This window comes from Dromiciops gliroides, chromosome 1, assembly GCF_019393635.1.
Source record: "Dromiciops gliroides isolate mDroGli1 chromosome 1, mDroGli1.pri, whole genome shotgun sequence".
Lineage (NCBI taxonomy): Eukaryota > Metazoa > Chordata > Mammalia > Microbiotheria > Microbiotheriidae > Dromiciops > Dromiciops gliroides.
In genome coordinates this window covers 333,425,304-333,442,454 of record NC_057861.1, presented here as the reverse complement: position 1 = coordinate 333,442,454, position 17,151 = coordinate 333,425,304, and the positions used below count along the sequence as shown (strand labels likewise).

The 17,151-nt window shown below is 36.4% G+C and overlaps 1 protein-coding gene across 1 annotated transcript in view; it reads left to right on the top strand.

The window, feature by feature from the left end:
• The window catches only part of KIAA1328 (KIAA1328 ortholog), a 465,758-nt gene that overhangs the window by 72,067 nt on the left and 376,540 nt on the right, over positions 1–17,151 (top strand). The window lies entirely within an intron of this gene.

Here is a 17,151-nt window from a genome sequence, read left to right as displayed (position 1 = left end):
TTATAAGGGATTGAAGAAAAGATGAATTCATGCTCTTAGTGAAAATCATTGTTTCCTTTTCTAAATGTTCACAGAACCATTCTTTTAATTTTGTCAGGAATTTGCCTCTAAGTAGAGGATTCAATAGTCTTTAACTTGAAGGATTCCGACCTATAATTTAAAAAATCTAATGAGCTTTTGCATTTAACATCTACTAAAATTTCCATGTGATATTCTGTATTAAGTAATATTTATAAACCTCTTTAAGGTTTACAGAATGTTTTCCTTAGAACAGCTTTGATGTAAATAGTACAAATATTTCTATTTTATAGATGAAGACAGGATTAGAAAGATTAAGTGACTTGCCCACAGTTACAAAGCTGGTAAGTTTCAGAGCTGTCATTCAAGCATTAAGTCTCAGAATTTTCAAATTCAGTGCTCTTTATACTACACTATACTAATTATCAAGTTTGGCCTTAGTTAAGTAGATAAGATCTCATTTGGCAGCACAACTTAGAATGGTAGGTTTTCTTATAAAGGTCAGTGACTTGGGTAGTTGTAGCCATTGAGCTAATAAGTATATTTTTTCATGCCCTCACTCTACCTCAGGTCATAGACTTGATTCTTTTGTTGTTGTTCAGTCGTTTTCAATCGTGTCTAACTCTGTGACCCCATTTGGGGTTTTCTTGGCAAAGATACTGGAGTGGTTTGTCATTTCCTTCTCCAACTCATTTTACAGATGAGGAAACTGAGGCAAACAGGGTTAAATAACTTGCCCAGAGTCACACAGATAGTGTTTGTATGAAGCCAGATTTAAATCCAAGAAGATGAGTTTCCTGACTCTAGGCCCTTTCCTCTATCCACAGCACCACCTTGCTGCCCAGACTTCAGTCTTGGTGGGGTGGGGGGCAGGTGGGGAAGCATTGATGTCTCTGATCTGAAAGCAAAGACAGACCTCTACACTACTAAAAAATCTTCTACGTGCCTACCTACTCTGGACACTTAAAGCTGCCTGCAAGTAAATGTCATACCATCACTAAGCACCTTATGGGTGACAGGGTTCGATTATCCATGAGGTATCTATGGTTTGACTAAGCCTCATGGAAACCAGAAGATAAATTTTTGATTATACATATAATTAGTTTGATAGCTTTTTGACTGAAAGTCATTGAACTGATAAATGTTGATGTAATATTAAATGGATGGGTGTTTTGAAATGTCTGTAAGAATCTGGAACTGTACTCAAATCAAATCATGACCTTTCCTTATTATGCCCTAACTCCCTGCCCACGAAATATTGTCCCTAGAAAGAATTTGTTTTCTGGGATTGCGGGACCTTTCACTTGCTGGTAATTTAGGAGGAATATGTGTCATAAGACCAAACCTAGGAGCCATTGTGATAACCTTTCATCTAGAAACATTTTGGCTCAGGCTGTGGGGATGGGTTGAGCAGGTGAGAGTGATGGTGATCTCCCTCCAGCTTGGTATACATAGACGTGTAGAAGCCAGTGTAACAGCTCCAGAAAGCATGGGAAGGTAGAGGTAAAGGTTGATATAAAACCTCACAGGCTTAAGTGAGAATCTCCTGATGAGACTGCAGATGCAGGCTTGTTCTTCACTTTGATTTGTGTTAAATTTCTTGTATCTTAGACTTTGTCATTCTTTTTAATTCTGAGCTAGCTTACCTACTGCCTTCCTTAATGATTAATATGTGTAATGACTACCTACCTGAGATTTGATTCTGGGTGTGTTTCCCCTTTCATTTCTTTGTGTAAACTATTTACATGCTATTAATGACTGAGGATCCTTTTGATCCTCAGAACTTGCTTCCTTCGGACTTTTAGTATTTACCTGATAATGGCATCTAGAATGTTTGCTGATTTGATTTGATTCAGGATTAAAGATTCTTCTTTAACAAATGGCAATAAAGATTAGAGCAGGGATCCCTGGCATTATGCCCATGCCCAGCTTTCCTCCTGTATTTCAGAAGTCAGTTTGACTTAGGTCTTTATGATTCCTCCCTGGGTCTGTCTTTGTCTAGTTGTATTTAATACTTGACCTAGAAGTTTAGGAGAGTTTTATTTCATAATCTGAGACCCATTGCATTGGAAATTGTCTTAAAAATCTATCATCTGTGAGGAAAGAATGAAATATTTTATGATTTTATCCTGATCTCGGAAAGAAATAATCGTTTCAAGGATCTATGATTTTATCTTTACATTGCAATCTCTGTACAACTTAATGATTAGTCTTCATGAGTTGTTGTGGCCAAAAATTTCATCACTCTGAAGCCATCCTGGCAACAATTCTGAACTTAAGGCAGGTCCTAGCACAACAGATATATAGTACATTACCATACACGTACTTGGAACCTCTCCAGCTTCATAGCACCTGTTGGGTCCCGCAGACTGCTGGAATAATCTTTAAAATGACATAGTCATCTTCATGCTAACATCAGGGTGTAAGACTGACTTTAGTAGCGGAAGTAATCCTTTTTCCCCTCTGTGTAGATATCAGAATATGCATATGTATGTATATATATGTATATATATATATATATATAAAATTTCTCTCTATATGTGTGTATGTATATATATATAATATGTGTGTATATATATATATATATATATATATAAATCTTTAGGATTTCCCTATCAGGATTCAGTCTGATGTGTTTTCTAGACCTTATTGGAAATTTTTTTTTTTTTTAAAGAGAGGAGAAGGGGAGCTTGTTGTGCTGCTTCTTGCTGTTTGGTCATCCTGGCCTCCCTCTTGATTTTATTTCCATATTTTTTAGCCACCACCGTAAAATTTGATGGTTACTACTTTATAGTTTAATGTGATTTCCAGAAATGCCTTTATTCTTTATTTCCCTTGAGTTTCTAGACCTCTTGTTTTTTCAAATGAATTTTGCTATCATTTTGTTCAGCACTGTAAAGTATTCACGTAAGTGGTTTGATTGGTATAGAGTGAAATTTGCAAATTACTTTACAGTATATTTGCCCTCATGAAATTAACATCCTAATGGAGGAAGAGCAGTAAGTAAACAATTGTAGCCCAACTATATAGTGTATTGAAAGGAGTAATTTATAAGAACATTAGAAAGGTAGGAAAGTGCCAGAGGTATAAATGCCAGATAGAGGAGTTTAATATTTGATCTAGAGGTAATAGGGAGCTACTGAATTTTACTGAGTAGTTTAGTGGCATGGTCAGGCCTGTGTTTTAGGAAAGTCACTGTGGTGGCTAGATGGAGAATGCGTTTGAGTATGCAAAGAGGAGTCAGGGAGACCAATTATCTTTTAAACCTGTGAAACCTCTTTCTAAAGAAGTGGTATTTCCCAGTCTGCCTACTTGGATTCAGAAACAAATCTTCGCCTGAATAAAGTAGTTTTATTCCATCATACAAGGAAAGCAGTGTTTGTGGTGTCTAGCAGCATTAGTATACTAATATAGCAAAATGTGCTGCTAAAAGTCTTAACATACCTGATGAATGCTGATCTTTATGGACTTACATTGATTTTTTTGATGTCTTACAAATTGATTATTGAGAGATAGAAAAAATTCTGTGTGCTTGGAGAAACTGCTTATTGTATTTAAGATATCTGAGACAATGGTTGTTTTGGCTAATCTAATAATATCTTTTATACTTTGTAGATTTTGACTGCTTGAGGCCATTTTACTTTCTGTGTGGTTGTATATTATTTTGAAACAACAATTCAACATGTTCTCTCTCTCTCTCAGGCAATCGGAGTTAAGAGACTTGCTCAGGGTCACACAGCTAGGTAAGTGTATGAGACTGGGATTTGAACTGACTCCATGCCATCTCCAGTCATTGTGGTATATATCTTGCCATTGGACCCAGATGACTCTGGAAGAGAGAGTGAGGTTGGTGACCTTGCATGGATTTCCCTCACTTAAATCCAATTATAGTGCAGTCATGACATCACCCAGATGTCATGGTCCTCTTCCAAAACGAAGGACAAATAACAATAATAGCATTTTGTAAAATTCTATGTTTCTCTTATATGTATAATGTTGGGTTGTTAATTTAGTTTTTATAGTGAGGCATTTGGGTTAAACCAGGGTCACATAGCTAGTTAAGTGATTAAGTGGTCTGAGGCCAGATTTGAACTGAGGTACTCCTGACTCCAGGGCTGGTGCTCTATCCACTGCGCCACCTAGCTGCCCCATGTAATAATAACTACTATACATTGTTTTCTTTTCTTTTTTTTTGGTGAGGCAATTGGGGTTAAGTGACTTGCCCAGGGTCACACAGCTAGGAAGTGTCAAGTGTCTGAGGCTGGATTTGAACTCAGGTCCTCCTGAATCCAGGGCTGGTACTTTATCCACTTTGCTACCTAGCTGCCCCTTGTTATTGTATAATGTTATAGAAATGTCATGCTAAGTAGGAATAGTTGGCTAAAATTCCCTTACTGCTTACATCATAGATAGACAGGTAGTTTGAGATGTATAATATTTAAGTCATCAGCATTTCTATATAATAGCAGTAAAACCCAGCAGGAAGAGATAGAGAAATGCCATTTAAAATTAATATAGGGGGCAGCTAGGTGGCACAGTGGATAAAGCACTGGCCTTGGATTCAGGGAGGACCTGAGTTCAAATCCAGTTTCAGACACTAGACATTTAACTAGCTGTGTGACCCTGGGCAAGTCCCTTAACCCTCATTGCCCTGCCATAAAATAAAAATAAATATGGAATGTAGAAAGTACTTGGGACCCTACTTCTTGGACAGGATATAGGAAAGCTGGGGATGCTAATCCACTGTTGGTGGAGTTGTGAAAAGATCCAATCATTCTGGAGAGCAATTTTGGAACTATGCCCAAAGGACTACAGAACGTACATACCCTTTGCTTCAGCAATACCATTGCTAGGTTTATATCCCAAAGATATCCCCCTAAAGAGAAAAAGATCTATTTGTACAAAAATATTCATAGCAGCTCTTTTTGTGGTGACTAAGAATTGGAAATCAAAGGAATGCACATCAGTTGGGGAATGGCTAAACAAATTGGTATATGATGGTGATGGAAATATTATTGTCCTATAACAATGACAAGCAAGAGGACTTCAGAAAGACCTGGAAAGACATGTATGAATGATGTATTGTGAAGTGAGCAGAACCAAGAGAACAATGTACACAGAGACAGCAATATTGTTTGATGAAGAACTATGAATGACTTGACTATTCTCAACAATACAATGGATTCAAGACAGTCCAAAGGACTTTTGATGAAACATACTATCCACCTCCAAAGAAAGAACTAATACTGATTGAACAAGAATGAGCAAGCTATTTTTCACTTTCTTTAATTTTTTTCTTTTAATCAAGTTTTCTTGTATAAAATGACAAATATGGTAATGTTTTACATACTCATACAGTATACACCATATTTGCCACCCTCAGGGAGGGGGGAGGGGAGGGAGGGGAAAGAGGGATAAAAAATTGGAACCCAAAACTATAAATAAAAAACTTTATTTTTAAAAAAAGAATAAATCCCTCTTCTGAAAAGAAAAAAAATAGTGGGGTGATGTGGTCAGACCTGTACTTTAGGAAGACCATTTTGAGTAGAGAAATTAGTAGATTGGGAAGAGACTTGAGGCAGGGGGTACCAACCATCAGGCTTTTGCAACAGTTTAGGTGAGGTGATGAAGGCTTGCACAAAGTTGGTGGCAGTTGTCAAGGGAGGAATATATATGAGAGCTGTTGTGAAAGTAGAAATGACAGGATTTTATTGTTAAGGTACCATCTGAGTCTGTGTCTTTATTTGCGTTTCCTGAAGTGATTATTTTTGTTGAATTAAGGTTTACATTTCTGGCCTTTTTAATATTTTTCACAATATTTCTGTGCCCTAATATATGGTCATTTTTGTAAATGTTCATGTGGTGTTGAAAAATGTGCATATATATGTAATGCCAGGGTGGGAGTGAGGATAAGCTCCCACTCTTTATAAAATGCTCCAATGGAGTGTGTCTCAAATAGCCTCTGACCAACCGAAGCCCACTCTTGGCTTTCTCGTGGCAGAACTATTTCCACTAACAGGGAGAGGGGACGAAGGTGCCTTAAAACCAGTTGCTTTGGGCAGATGGGGCTCGTTAGCGTTGGCAGGCAACCTGCCTAGGGGAAGGAACCCTGATTTTAAACCTCCACTGCCTTGCGGCTATAACCCACATATGGGAAAGGCTCCGGGTGTTAACCCTGAGGAAAAATCAGGAGTCGGAGTCCTTAGCAGTTGTATGTTGGACATCACATCCCTTTGGCAATTTCTGCAGTGGCACTGGTGCCAAAACTGTATTGGCTCTTCCATCTCCTTTGGCTCCACCAATGTCAGGGAGAGGAAAACCTGCTGCATAGGCAACTAGCTTGTTTTCCATATTGATTCGCCCAGGCCAGCACCCTGGAGAGGACACTCCAGCTGCTCCTCATGGGATGGGGGCAAGTTACAGATTATAAGTTACTCAGGAGCTGCAGCTCCCGTATCGGACTGCACAGCCCACTATGGCTGTGGCTCTTCAAGGCGCTGATCCATGGTTAGACAGGGTGAGGCCTACTATATATTTGTTTGCTTGTTTTTTCTTTGAGGGGTGATGGTTAAGTGACTTGCCCAGGGTCACGAGCTAGTGTCAAGTGTCTGAGGTCACATTTGAACTCAGTTCCTCCTGAATCCAGGGCTGGTGCTTTATCCAGTAGGCTGTCCCACAATGTGTATATTCTTTTACAGTCCACTTAATGACACAATAAGTTTTAGGTCAAGTTTTCCCAGCAATTTGTTTTTGTTTTTTATTTTCCTTTTTAAAAATAAATTTCTGTCAAATCTGAGTGACACTATAATATTTCCATTACTGTCTTTTTTGTTGTTCAATTAATTATGAGTTGGATTCTGTGCATTTGGAATATATGTTTATTATTGAAATTAGCTTGTTATCTATGTTTTTCTTTCAGCAGAACATAATTTCCTTGTTTATAAAATCCCTTTTTATATTTTACATGTTTGTTATTTTCTTTGTCTGGTAGCAGGATTGTGACTTCTGTGGTTTCCTTGTTTTTGTTTTTGTTTTTTGTAATTCACTTTCGGCTCCTGGCCACTGCAGTAGATTGTTGGTCTGTTCTACACAGTCCTCTGGTTACCTGAGATAACTGGGGGTTCAAGCAATTTTAGGGTACCCCTATTTTTCTACACTCTACACATCTTATCTTTGATATCAATATAATTTGCATGGTAAAGAGAATATTTTATTTGACTTTCTGTTTTTTGCTTCTTCAGATTTTCCTTTCACTCATTGCATATTTATATTCCCCGATCTTTTGTTTTCTCTTTTGTTTCTTCTGTGATACTTGCTTTTGCAGATACATGTTTTTCCTGTCTGCCAATTCTACTCTCATAATTCTCATTTCTCCTTTAAATCACTCAGGAGCAAGATTTTAAAGTCCTTGTTTTTTTATTACAAGGGTCCTTTGTGTCATCAAATGTTGGATATTTTCCTTTGTTTTGCAGTATTTATTCATAGATGTCTGAACTTGTTTACTATATCTGAAGGTTATATTTCCTTCTACTATTAATGTTTTCCTTATTGATTTATCCTCTTAGATTCAAGGTTTTTTGGTTCTCTTTTTTTTCCCTCATGAAATCTTTGTTGTTTTCAGTCTTTTTTCCCCTTATTTTCCCTCTTGTTTGCTTCTGACACCTTCCCCTGTGATGGTGGTTTTCCTGGTTCCTGGATCTCACAGTATCTCAGTCTCCTAATTAGGTGGTCCATTTCACTTTACTCCAGTGACTTGTGGGGGATAGAACTTTCCCTAGCTGACTGCTGGGCTCTTTCTCTAAGGCATTGTATTGTGCATTCAGCAGTGTCTTCTTCTGGCATCCAGGTCCTTGTTCCTTTGTTCACTGACCTGTCACCAGAGTTTCAGAGCAGGTGCTGTGCAGGTGCGTAGGGGTCAGTTTTTGTAATTTACATCTCATTGGTTCTAAGAGGAGAAAGGGGAAGCTATCAAGGTTGGGTTTTGTTGCAAGCCTCTGAGTCCTTGTTTTGTCTAGTGTGGCCTTGGTGCTTCTAGTTTAGTGGGTATCGGAGGAGGGAATACTGAGTGAACTCAGGGTAGAAATCAATTCCTTTTTTAAAATCTTCTTTTGGGTTCCAGGTGTCCTAGACCAGGGGCTTCCACTCTCGACCTGTTTTCACCCAAGAAATTTTTACGTGACTCTAGGATATAGGTATATAAAATAGCTACACCTAACCTTTTTCTGTTGCCATTTTTTTTTTTTTGCGAGCCCCACATTCAGTTATATGACCCCATATGGGGACAGACCCAGAGTTTAAGAAGCTTGTCCTAGACCATGGAATAACTGAATAGCTTTATCTTTTGGGCATAAATGTTCTGTTTTGAAGAGTGTTGAGAGGTTGTAGAGGTCAAAGAAAATGTCTAGCGCCTCCATCTTATTGGATATGTTCCCTGTAAGTTGCTAGGATGAATTTAGATGTTTGTTTTAAACATTATAATCCCATATACCTCATATGCAGACTTGGTTGAGTAGGATTAAGAAAGGGATAACTGTGACAAGGAAAAATACCAATAAAATAGTCTTCTTTTCTTGATGTTCATTTTGTCTCCATGAAGTCACAGAACTATTATTTCCTCCCTAGTAAAATTTCTTAGATGCTATTATGATTATTTGGATTAATACTCAGCTTAAAAAAACCCCCTCAATATTCATTTTGTTTGCGGCCAGAAAAACATGATATCAAGGTAATTATTATGCATTTTAAATAATTCTTTTAAATATAATAGTACAGAGAGCAATTGCATGGTAAACTATAAATGTTCAAGATCTGATCTTCTCTTTAACACTGTCAAAAAAACCTTATAACCATAATAAAATCTTATTGATGGGACTGAAAGCCAGTGACTAGCTTGAATAATATAATATTATTTTAAATGCAATTTTATTACTTTCAAATAACTGGAACTAAACTATCCAAGCTCTTACTTTAATGAATATATCAGATTGATCTGTAATTAGCATTCAAAGCTCTAGCTAGCTGACCTCTACACATTCTAATTTACATTATTAGAATTTAAATTATACTTGTAAAGTGCTTTGAAGCTTATTTGTTCTTTTAAGTATTCAACAATCCTTCCTTCTAATCTTGTTTATGCTATTTGTTTGTCAACCCTCTTTTGAAAATCTGGTGGTCTCAGATATTTTAATAACTGAAATTTTTTTCATTAAGTATCTGATTTAGGTACCAGTCACCTAAACCATACACAGACAGAAAATTTGTCCACTACAGGTTTAGTAATTTAAAAATGCAATGTTGTCCTAAATATGAAATTTATGATTTCATAGTAGGTAGACTTTTTCAGGAATGGAAACTTTTATACATTTTAACTTATCTAATAAATATTTTTATTTTAGGGAATACACTCAGGTTTACTATTCCATAGCAGACTGCCACATCTACCCCACAAGGATCTAGAGTTCCCTGAAGGGTTTGAAATGTTTTATTTTCTGTTTCTTTTGGCCCTCATTCCCTCCCCCTTCCTCAAGGACAAAAAGCAATTTGATATAGGTCATATATTTACAATCACATTAAATGTATTTCTGCATAGTCATGTTGCAAATGAAGAATCAAAACAAAAGGGAAACCCCCCCCCCCAAAAAAAAGTAGAAACAGTATCGTTATGGGCCTTGGGATACCTCAGAAGTTTTCTGGTGGAACTCAGGGAACCTTCTCCTTGAGAAGCTTACATCAACCCGTTTCCCCCATAACAGTATGGTTCAATCTTCATTTCAGATTCACAGTTTCTTTTTCTGAATGTGGAGAGCATTTTCTATTGTGAGTCCTTTGGAATTGTCTTGGATCATTGTATTGACCAGAAGAGCTAAGACAATCACAGTTAATCATCACACAATGTTTAATGTTACTGTGTACAGTGTTCTCCTGGTTCCACTCATTTAGTTGGGTAGTTTTAAAAAAAAAATTATATTACTTCAAATATTGGCCAAGACCAAACATTTCCTTCAAGGTCTTAAGGTTGTGTTCTTCCCTATACTACTACCTCATCCTTGGGAAGAGTTAGGCTCAACTAATTTCATACATAATGTCAGTCTCACAAAGTTCTAGTTCCAAAGGGGGACATTGTTGTTGTGTTGTTTCAGTCCATGACCAATGCTTTGTGACCCCCATTGGTGTTTTCTTGGGCAAAGATACTGAAATACTTTGCTACTTCCTTCTTCAGCTCATTTTACAGATGAGAAAACTGAGGCAAACAGGGTTATGTGACTTGTCCAGGGTCACATAGCTAATAAGCAACTGGAATTTTGTGGTCAGACTTAAGCTTTGGGGAAGATCACTTTGAAAGATAGGTATATGGAAAATGGCTTTGAGAGGGGAGAAGACCTGTTGGAAAGCTATATCAGTTGTACAGAGAAAATATAGTGAGGGTTCCTTGAGGGTAGAGAGTTTCGTTTTTGTCTATGTATTCCGAACACCCATCACAGTGATTGGCATTAAAGTGCTTAAAAATGTTTGTTGATTGATTGCATTAGAGTATTGGTCATATAAGGAGAAAGAAAGAGCAGATGTGATACTTGGAAATGCTAAGAATTAGCAACTACTTTAAATATGTTAGATGAGGAAAAGTGAGGAATAACAGTAACAGCAATAATAGCTAGCAACTGTATAATGCTTTAGATTTGCAAGGAGCTTTACAAATATTACCTCACTTTATCCTCACAACAACCCTGAGAGGTAGATGCACTGTTTTAATAGATGAATGGACTGAGACAGAGAACTGAAGGGACTTACCCAGGGGGGTGGCGGGGGGGGGGGTCATAAAGCTAGTAAGTGTCTAAGGCTAGATTTGAACTCAGGTCTTGGCTGACTCCAAGCCTAGCACTCTATGTTCTTTGCCATCTACTGAAATGCATAACAGCAAGGTTATGAACTTGGAAAGAATGGACTGAAGAGTAATTTGGAAGAGGGTTAAGTAGGGAAAGGATAATGAATTCCATTTTGGACATGTTGAGTTTGAGATGTTTAGAAGACATCTAGTCCAAAGTGTTTAATAGGCCATTGGAGATCATATTGCCTATGAGTCCTTTGCATAGAGCTGATAATTGAAGACATGGGAGCTAATGATGTTAACTACAAGTGAGTGTAAAGAGAGAAGATAAAAAAAGCTTAGGACAGTCTTGAAGTATACTCACAGTAAGGGGGTTAAGATATGGGTAATATTAGTGAACTAAAGTAAAGGAGATGGAGAAAAAGGAGCTACATAAAATGAAGAACCACGAGACAACAGTTTCAAGAAAAACTAGAGAAGATGATATTATTCTGGAGGAGATTGTGGTACAAAAAGTCAAATGCTGTGGAGAGATCAAGAAGGTTCCCATCTAACCAACTGTTCCTTCTCAGCTTTCTTGCTGTTTCATTATCTAGACCATAAACCTTGAATGTGGGTGTTCCCCAAGACTTCCTTGTATTTAAATGTGTCCATGTTTTCTCCCCACTTAGAATGGTAAATTCCTTGTTAAGTAGAACTAGTTTCATTTTTTCTGTCTATTCCTAGTACTTGTCACAGTATTTGGCACATGTTGTTCAGTTTTGTACAACTCCTCATGACCCCGCAAGGGGGTTTTCCTTGGTAAAGATACTGGAGTAGTTTGTCATTTCCTTCTCATGGATTAGGTAAATAGGAGTTAAGTGACTTGCCCAGGGTCCACATAGTTTATGCCTGTCTGAGGTTGGATTTGAACTCAGGTCTTCTGACTCCAGATCCAGGACTCTTAATCACTGAGGCCACTTAATTGCCTCTTACCTGGTACATTGTAGGCACTTAATAAATTCTTTGATTGAAGGGACCTTCAGGTTTGGCAATTAAGAGATCATGGTAACTACAGAAAATGCAGTTTCATTCCAGTGATAAACTTAGACTCTATAAAGATTTGGAAAGTGAGTGGAGAAGGAAACAGAGGCAGTAGAGTGTGGACAGGGGTTTGTAAAAAGGTTTTTCTAGCTAGTGCGAGTGTTGAGAAGTTTTGCCTTTTTTTTAAGCATGTTTGTAGGTAGTATGGAATAATTAAGTAGCTAGAGGTAGAATGAAGATTAGAATTAACTTTAATTTTTTCTAATAACTTCATTGTGTCCCCTTACCTTTATCCAGTCTTGCTGGTTCAGAAAAAACAAACTATTATTTCCCATTGCAGTGATTTGTAGAAAGTGTTAATTTGCTTGTTGTTGTTGTTGTTGTTTTGTTTTGTTGCCTGGCAATGAGAGTTAAGTGACTTGCCCAGGGTCTCATAGCTAGTAAGTGTCAAGTGTCTGAGGCCAGATTTGAACTCAGGTCTTCATGAATCCAGGGCAGATGCTTTGTCCACTGCACCATGTAGCTGCCCCCTTAATTTACTTTTAAAATAATGAGTATTTTACAGGGATTTCCATCAAGCAAGCAGGCCTAAATCTTGGTGTTACTATGGATTCTGTTTTTCATTCTTCTAAGTAAATGAAAATAAGAAAACAAACAAACAGAATTAAAACCTGCTTCCCTTGCCTGGATACTGTGTGCTTTTGAGTACTCTGATTCTATTTAGGGGAGGAGTACTTTAATATGTTTAGTAAGGAACTAATCTTTTTACCCAGTGTTCTTGGATACCTAGATTTGTCACGCCTTCCCCTTGTTACCTACCCAGTCTATTGTTTATATTGACTTCTTTGTATTCTTTAGTAGTATCATTTAATATAAGGTATAAAAAGATGTTCAATTTAGGATTAGGAGGACAGTTTTTCTAAACCTCATTATATCTTAGATACCATTTCCCAATATCTCCATTCATAGTTTAGGTATTAATGCATTTTTCTGAACAGTGCTGTTTTTCAAATTATTTTCACTGTTTTACACTGACAGTCTTTGGCTTATTATATCAGCATCCTTTATTATTGTCCATGATATTGACTTAATTTTCTGTAAAACAACTCCACTTTCCAGGTGTGATTATCCCTAGTATTTCTCTGTTTATAATTTCTTAAATTTGTTGTAGGTCCCATATTTGAAACCTTGGAAGCCCAGGAAAAAATTTTCTAGATTGTATCTTCAGGGGGCATTGAGATTCAAATTCAGAAATCTAAAATAGGAGATCCTGATGGTTTATGGACTCCTTTGTTTTTGAGGGCTACATGTAAATAAGTTGAATAGATATTTATATTCAAAGACATTTATCTTTTCTAACTAAAAATAATTTTGTTTTTCAAATGTACTATGTAAAATGGACTAATTCTGCTATGTGGTTTCTATCTTTTAGACTATTTTGCAAAGTTTAAATGTTTCTTGCATGATTAAATAGGCTTTCATAAATCAATGCTTATAATATTGTTGTTCGGAGAGTTCATTATCAGTTTAGTCTTTTAAATTACTCTTCTTCTTTAAAGGGCTCTTCTGACGTAATCTCTTCAGCTAATCCATTTGCTATACTCTAGCTTGTAATTGCTTTAGATTTGAAGAATAAGAATGGAATGGCTTAATTATTAATCAGTAGCAAATTTGTCTTAGTGTTTTTTAAACCTTAGAATGGCTTCGCTTATGAAATTTGTTGAATGGCTGAGATTATAAAATGCTTAGTTCTTCAAATGGAGAATAACACCAGATCTATTCTTTTATAAGAGTTATACAAAGGCTTCTGTGTTTATGAAACACATAATTTTTAACTGTTAGCAAATTGTGTTACTTGTAGTTATATAGTAGTCCAAATTTAGCATCTGGAATATGTGTCTATATTTCAGTTACAAAAAAGGCTTCCTCTCTCTTTGATTTTCCTTTTAAAACAAATACCTTGCTTAATGATTTGTATCCTCCTTGAGCTATCCAAAAATAGATTGGTTGTCTTGGAAATAGTCCACTATCCCTTTCACTAGTGTCTTCTAGGAGAAGGCTGGATGACCACTCCTTTGGTATGTTGCAGTAGGCGTTTCTTTTAGAGAACTGGCTGCACTAGATGACAGTCATCAGAGAAACTTTTCTTCAGAAGGTAGATATTATAATGTAATATGCAGTAGAACCTTTTAGTGCATGAGTTTGACTAGTTGTCCATAATTAGAGCAAATATATCTTAGGAGGTAAATATTATAAGGTAATTATTTACTAGGATCACAAGTATTGAGTTCTGGGTTTTCTTCCTAACTGCAACATTTGGGCAAATCACTTTATCCTTGTTGAACTTATTTTCCTCATTTGTAAGATAGGGAAAATACTATGTCTCAGCTCTATACTGACTTCACAGTGTTTTCAGTATCAAATAAAATATGTATATTAAAGTGATTTGAAAATTGTAACCAAAGACCAGGTCATAGACTGGTTTCAGTCTTCGAGTCTTGATTGAAAGCCTTTTATTCAATTCCTGGCTTTGCCACACTGGACAAGTCACTTAACTACTCTTTGTACCTCAGTATGATCATTGTAAAATGACAAATTTGGACTAGACTAGCTCCTTTGCCGCTCTTAATTCTCTGATACTATTAATTTTTTGCTTCATGTTCCTACCTACCATTCTTTCCTCCACAAAATAAGGTGAAAGAGTAAAATTTGGACTCTGTTTCCAGAGCTAAGGCCCAAGAAGGAGCAGTGCCCTGAGCTTGGCAGGACAACAATCCTTTATGATCATCCTCTGAATAGTCTCACTCTCTGGGCTAGTCACAGAATTCACCAGGGTGGGGCCTCTGGCATATGTGTCTATAGCTCCACATGCTTGCAAGCCTTTTTCCTCACTTAGAAAATAAACTTTCTCTCTAATTCCTGATTCACCCGCCTCTGGAACTATTCTGTGAAGCTCTGGTCATACATTGGTTAGAGAATGGTTCTGAAGAAGACTGGTCGACAAAGGAAAGGGTGACCCTCAGCTTTTGTGCAAGTCAAGGAATTTATCACCCAGTGCTCACTTACTGTTGGTGATATGGGATTCTTTAACTTTTTTTGCATGTAATGGAACCCTTTTGACAGGTCTAGTGAAGCATATGGACCCTTTCTCAAAATAAAGATGTATTGCCTAAGTTTATCGTTTAAGGAAATATTAAATTTCAGTTAGAACCAGAGTTCTTAACCTTTTTGTGTGTTGCTGATCTCTCTAATAGTCTGAAGCTTTTGGACTCCTCAGAGTAATGCTTATTTTCTTATACTTACAATTGAATGAAATGTTATATTTCAGCAAGAGGTTAGTTAAAAAAAAAAGGTGTATTTTTTTCCCTATCAATATTCACAAACCCCCTGAAATCTATTTATAGACCCCTTTTTGCTTCCATGGATCCAAGGTTAAGATGCTTTTTTATGTGGATAGATAGGTAGATAGGTAAGTATTTATTTTGAACTTTTTGTGTTCCTTAGAATTCTGCAATGTGCTGGGTATACAAATGTAAGACAATTTCTGCCCTCAAGGAGTTTATATTCTAAAAGGGGAAGACAATACATAAAGGGAAGCTGAAAAAGAGGAAGGGATGGTGCCCAGGAAGTCAGAAATAAGCTCTGTTCGTGGGAATAGTAGCTTCCTTTGTTCCCCCTCTTTTTTTTTTTTAAATAGTATTTTGTCCAATTACATGTAAAGGTAGTTTTCAACATTAATTGTTTATAAGATTTTGAGTTCCAAATTTTTCTTCCTTCCTCTCTTTGTTTTCCTGCTCTCCCAAAATGCAAGCAATTTGATATAGTTTATATATGTACAATCATGTTAAATATATTTCCATGTTAGGCTTGTTGTAAAAGAAGAAACAGAACAAAAGGGAAAAACCACAAAAACAAAACAATACAAAAAAGTAACAAAAGTATGCTTTGGTCTGCATTCAGACTCCATTGTTCTTTCTCTGGATGTGGATAGCATTTTCTATCATGAGATGTTTGGAATTGTCTTGGACCATTGTGTTGCTCAGAAGGGCTAAGTCTATCATAGTTGATCATCGAACAGTGTTGCTGCTACTGTTTATAATGTTCTCTTGGTTCTGCTCATTTAACTCAGTATCAGTTCATTGTAAGTCTTTTCAGGTTTTTCTGAAATTTGCCAGCTCATCATTTCCTATAGCACAATAATATTCCATTATATTCATATATGACAACTTGTTCAGCTATTCTGTAGTTGATGGGCGTTTCCTTAATTTCCAGTTCTTTGCCACCACAAAAAGAGCTGCTATAAATAATTTTGTAAAGGTGGGTCCTTTTCCCTTTTTAATGATCTCTTTGGGATACAGACCTAGTAGTGATATTGTTGGAACAAAGGGTATGTCCAGTTTGATGCCCTTTGGATGTAGTTCCAAATTGTTCTCCAGAATGGTTGGATGAGTTCACAACTCTACCAACAGTGCATTAGTGAATATATTTTCCCACATCCCTTCCAACATTTATTCTTTTCTTTTTTCTTTTATATTAGCCAATCTTATAGGTCTGAGGTGGTACCTCAGAGTTCTTTTAATTTGAATTTCTCTCATCAATGGTAATTTAGGGCATTTTTTCATATGATTTTATATATATATCTATATAACTATAGCTGTATCTCTCGCTCTCTATATATCTTTGATTTCTTCATCTGAACACTGCCTGTTCATATTTTTTGACCATTTATCAGTTGGGGAAATACTTGTATTCTTATAAATTTGACTCAGTTCTTTATATATTTGGGAAATGAGATCTTTATCAGAGAAATTTGCTATAAATTATTTCCAAGGTTTTTGCTTTCCTTCTAATCTTGCAAATGCTCTCTATCTCTTACTTGGTCATAAATTCTTCCCTTATCTATACATTTGACAGGGGGTATTCCATGCTTTACTAATTTTCTTATGTTATCACCCTTTATGTCTAAATCATTTATTCATTTGGACCATATCTTGTTATACATCATGAGATGTTGATCTGTACCTAGTGTCCACTAAACTGCTTTCTAGTTTTTCCCAGCAGTTCTTTCAGATAGTGAGTACTTCTCCCAAAAGCTGGGATCTTTGTGTTTATCAAGCACTAATTGAATATGGTTATTTACTACTATGTATTGTGTACCTCTAGTTCTAGGATATCAGGGAAACTTGCCTTGATAATTTCTTGAAATATGATACCTAGGCTGTTTTTTTGATCATGGCTTTCAACCGTCCAATAATTCTTTTTTTTTTTTTCATTTGTTTTGTTTT